Here is a 5380-nt window from a genome sequence, read left to right as displayed (position 1 = left end):
CATGGACCTCTGGGATTGCAGTGCAGCTTCTTGCCACTGGGCCACCAAAGTGCCCTAATTTAAAAAAAAATCTACAAATCTTAAATCTGTATTGGTGGTGGGAAAAAGCTATCATGCAACAACTGTTAAGCTATTGGAAAGTTCTGAGATTGGAAATTTTAATCCGTTAGCTGCATAATGAAAGAAGAAACCTGATAATATCCTCTTTCAAAATTATAAATAGTTATGCTGGTTTTATACTTTGTTATAATACATAACATTTTAATTACCATATTAAATTTTTTTCACGTTCCCCCTTTAAATTCTGTTAAATCATTTCTTTTTGCATTTCTTCCTTTTTTGTAATTCTACATCAGAGAGTTGGACAGTGAATAAGGTTGATAGAAAGAGAATTGGTTTCTTTGAGCTGTGGTGCTGGAGAAGAGTGTTGAATATATACCATGATCTGCTAGGAGCACAAACAGCTTTGTCCTGGAGAGGGTGAAGCCGGAATGGTCCTTGGAGTCAAGGATTCTGAAGCTTCATCTGACATACTTTGGGTGTGCTGCAAGTAGGGACTGGTCCTTGGAGAGGGACATCATGTTTGGGAGAGTGGAGGGACAGTGCAGGAGAGGAAGACCTTTGATGAGATGGATCGATTCTGTGAGTGGAGTGGTGCGAATGAGTGTGTCCAAGACTGTGAGGTTGGCACAGGCTAGAAGGGCATTTAGGGTCACTAAGAGTAGCAAGTGACTAGATGGCACATAACAACAACAACAACAACAACAACAACATTTAAGAGCTAATTTAAGTGAGTTTTCTGATAATATTTTTGGTATTCTGTTTCTGCTTTTGAAATGAATTCTTTCTTTCCTCATTTTTGATTGTTATATGATCTCACGACTGGTTTTTTATTTGTTATTATTCAATGAGTCAAATATATTCTTGAGATTGTCTCTAAATTAAAATGAGAAATACTAAAGGTCATACTTAAGTTCTTGTAAAAAGAGCAAAGGCCGTAGCCGGTAGCTCTCCGGCCTTGTTGGCTGCGGATGCGGGTCAAGCTCTGGTCATGGAGGGCACCAGGACCAGCTTTCGGAGGGAGCTGGTGAATAAGCTGGTGCACCTGCACTTCAGGGATCTCAAGACCAGACTCAGCGCAGCCGCCCTACAGCTCATGGCTGAGATTCTGAGTTGTTTTTTTTGTTTTTTTTGTGGTGGAAGCAGCTGTTCATGGGATCCAGCAGTCCCAGGCTTGAGAACGTGACACGAGTGGAGGTGGGCCAGCTGGAGGAGGTGCTCCCCCAGCTGCTCCTGGACTTCTAGAAAGCTCTGCAGCATTGGCAACCGCTGCCCTAAGATACAGCCCAACTGTCAGGACCCAGCTCCAAGCCCAGAGTGCCACCAGGACCAATCTGGGAGTACACGGCCCTGGACAGACTCCAAATCCTCTGCCTTCCCGACTGTGGATGTGGAAGAGCCCTGGGGCAGGACAGGGATGGGCACCAGAGGACACAGACTTCACAGTCTTGCCATGTCCCTCAAGAGACTTCCTGTCCAATAAAGCTGTTTTCACAAAGAAAAGAAAAAAAAAGAGCAATGGCCACATGAGGATGGCTCACTACCAACTCCACAAAGTGGACTCTACCTCCATCATCAGCATACACAACACAAAATCAATCTTCATGAGTTCAGACATATTCTCCATATCTCTTTCTACTACTCCACTATCACTCTTACTTCTTCGCTGGGTTCAGAATTCATTGCAATGGCTCATGTAACTCACAAAACCATATTGACAGTTAAGAAGTTTATTAGAAAAGCCAAAAGGCTATAATTCATGTTGGCAGCAGTACAGCAGGATACAATCACTCAGTCACGACACCCACTGAAATATGCTTGCAGGTATTTCAGCCTCCAACCTTACAACATTTGGCCACTGTTACAAAGCTCTTAGTCCTGCTAATTATGGCTTCACACCACACCCTAGTCTTCCAACAAAATTGGAAGAAGGCTTCTTGTTCTAGTTCCATGGGTTGTTGTTGTTGTTGAGTGCCATCAAGTCGTGAACAACGCATAGCAACCCTATGAATGAAAGTCTTAGCAGTCCCCAAATCAGCTTTGCCTAATGTCAGGTCTCTGGTTCTCTGCTGCAGCAGCTGCTACTCCTCCTGCAGTCCCTGCTTTGAATAGCACAGGAATCTTTTGCTCCAGAAGATGTGCACTGATCACTCTGCTATTTCTTTTTTGGTGGTGAGATTATTAGCAAATCTCTCTATTTAATGGCATAATGAAAAAATCCATTTTTGGATAGGCTTGCATACCCTATTTGCATATTCCTGTCCATCCACGTGACAAAGTCAAAGTAATGGGTAAAAAAAAAGTAATGGGTAAGAAAGCCATTTTCGACCATAAACACTTAACATCAAAGTTCAACATAGTCATTTTAATTTTTCTTCATTTCAACTTAAGCTTTCATATGGGAGATTGATGCTCTGTTGTGTAGTTTATAAATTACATAGTTCAAAATTACATTATGGAATTTCCTTATTATGTATTTCTACAGGTACATCAGATTTTATTTCATACTTAATGCATTTTTTAATATTTTTCCATAAAATATTCCAAAATTGCAGCTAAAAATAGAATTACTTCTTCAGTTCTTTTAGCTTGAGAAAACTGAAATATATTCTATTTTTTATTTTACAGGTCCTTGTCTATTAGTACATTTTATGATAATATCTCCTTTTGTTTTTGTTTTCTTGTCTGTACCATCGAACCCCATCTGACCGGTACCGACAGAGAGAGCTTCTTTTTCTGCAGCGGGGCCTCTGGTGGATCCAAACCATACACCTTTGGGATTGCAGCAGAGGTTCTTTGCACTAGGCCACTAGTGCTCCCTTAAAATCTCTTTTGAATTGCAAAAAATGTAAAAGTGTTTAAAATCCTGAGTCTTGTAAAGTGAATACCTAGTGCATTTGATTCATACAAGAATAAGGAAATACATATAAACATTGTGTATTATAAGCTTTATCTACACAATAATTATAGAACTTAATAATATACAATATGTGTAGATAATAATTGTGATAACTGTAATTTTCATTACAGCAATACCAAAAAGAAAATATAAATAAAAAATTAAAACAAATGCAATCTTTAAATTATCACAATATAAAAGGTTTTCAAATTAGAGAATTTAAACCCTTGTTTAACTGAATATATCTGTAAACATTGATTAATAATGACTTCTAATTCTTGTGGTTGTTGTTAGGTGGGATTAAATCTACCACAAATCAAAAACACCTTATGAAAAATGGAACAGAACATTATACTATTCTATTCCATGCCCTTTATCTCTGATATGCTCAGACACATTGTTTCAGTCAGTATGTCAATCAGTCTTGCTGAAAGTTTCCTTTCTTTCTCTGACCACTCACTTTTCCCAACATGGTATCTAATTCCAAGTACTTGATTTTTCTGTCAACAACCCCAAAGTATATTAGACAGAGTTTTATTATGTTCTATAAAGAAAATCATGGGCACACTTCCTTTGAGACAGACATATTTGTTCTTCTAGAAGTCCTTGGGATATTCAGTACTCTTCTCCAACATCACAATTCAAAGTATTGGCTCTTCTTCTATCAAATTCCCAAGGTACAAAAACTAACTTGTTCTTTAAAAAATTGTCAAAATATGAGCCTCCTCCTCCTATTTAATAAATTAAGACATGCAACTTTTATTGAATTACATTCACATAACACGTTACTATGACTCTTTCATTTTTTAAAATATTTTCTCGATTTTCATATAATAATACCTTTACAGTATATTCCATTTGTATACATTGTTTTATACAACCTTTCATTTAAACTGTGTTTCAGACTCATTCATATACATTCTATTTTACATTATTTTTATACTAAGTTATTCACAAAATTTTAAAACATTCTTTTTTCAAACCAGATTCTTCCCATTTCCTTCAGCAGCCCCCCTAAATGGAGACTTGTACACCAATGTTTATAGAAGCGTTATTCACCATCACAAGAACATGGAAACAGCCTAGATGTCAAAACACAATCGAATGAATTGATTATGGTGCATTCACACAGCAGAATAGTGTGCAGCACGCAGGAGCAATAATTTTGTAAATTATTATCTAACTTGGGAGGGACTAGAGAGCATTATGCTGAGTGAACTAACTCAGTCCCACAAGAAAAATAGGGTATAAACCCATTATTGTAGATTGAGTATGAGGATCCAAGGTGGAGGAGGAGGGTGGAACCAAAAGGGGGAGAATGTGTAAGGTGTAAGAGATTATTCATGGGCTCATACAATTTGATAGGACTCTTTTTAATAAGACGAGTTTATATTTGAAAATATTGTGTCTAATTATCCTTGCTTGTCAAAACTGAGGAATCCCTGAAGCATTTGCTACAGAAGGTCAAGGAATATAGTCTTCAATGTGAATTGAAGCTTACCACCAAAAAGACAAAAATTCTCACCACTGGGCCAATTGGCCACACCACGATATATGGAGGAGATTAAGACTGCTAACAATTTCAGCTTGCACAGCTCCACAATTAATACTCTTGGTGCTAGTAGTCAGGAAATCAAAATAAAAATTGCATTGAAGAAATTTTCTGTCAGAGACCTCTCCAGAGTACTGAGTTGCAACGATGTCAGTCTTACGATGTCAGTCTTGAGACTAAAGAGTTCCTGATCCAGGCCATGTTCTTTGCAATTACATGCTATGCATCAGAGAGCTGGACAATGACTAAAGATGACAGAAGAAGAATTGATGTCTTTGAGTTGTTTTGCTGGAGGTGAGTAATGGACTGAGAGGAGAACAAATAGATCTGTCTTAGAGAGGGTAAAACCAAATTTTCCCTTGGAGGTAAAGATTTTGAAGCTCCATCTCACACATTTTGGGCATGTGGCCAGGAAGGACCAATCCTTGGAGAAGGGCTTCATACTTGGAAGGATGGAGGAACTGTGCAGGAGAGGAAGTCCCCAGATGAGATGGATTGACGTGATAACTGGGGCAATGGATTTAGTTGTGTCAGAATCAGTGAGATTGTCTGAGGATAGAGCAGGGTTCAGAGATGTTGTACATAAGGTCATTATGAATTGCAAGCTACTCAACGGCACATGACAAAAATTATTTTTAAAAAAATGTCTGAATTCTTGGGTGTGTGGGACTACTGTATAACAATGGAAGATTCCTCCCCCCAAAAAAAAGCGATCTGGGGTGGGGGAGGGAAAGGGAAGAAAATGTGCAAAAATAAACAATTGGAAACTCAAGTTCTTTATAAACTTCCATTAAAATATCAATAAAAAAAGAAAAAAAACAAATAAAACCATATTTAAAGTACGAAATAATTAAAATAGAGTTAAGATT

The sequence above is a fragment of the Elephantulus edwardii genome, unplaced genomic scaffold, assembly GCF_000299155.1.
Source record: "Elephantulus edwardii isolate Elephantulus edwardi_28Jun2011 unplaced genomic scaffold, EleEdw1.0 scaffold00085, whole genome shotgun sequence".
Taxonomy (NCBI): domain Eukaryota; kingdom Metazoa; phylum Chordata; class Mammalia; order Macroscelidea; family Macroscelididae; genus Elephantulus; species Elephantulus edwardii.
Note: the sequence above shows the minus strand (reverse complement) of the source record.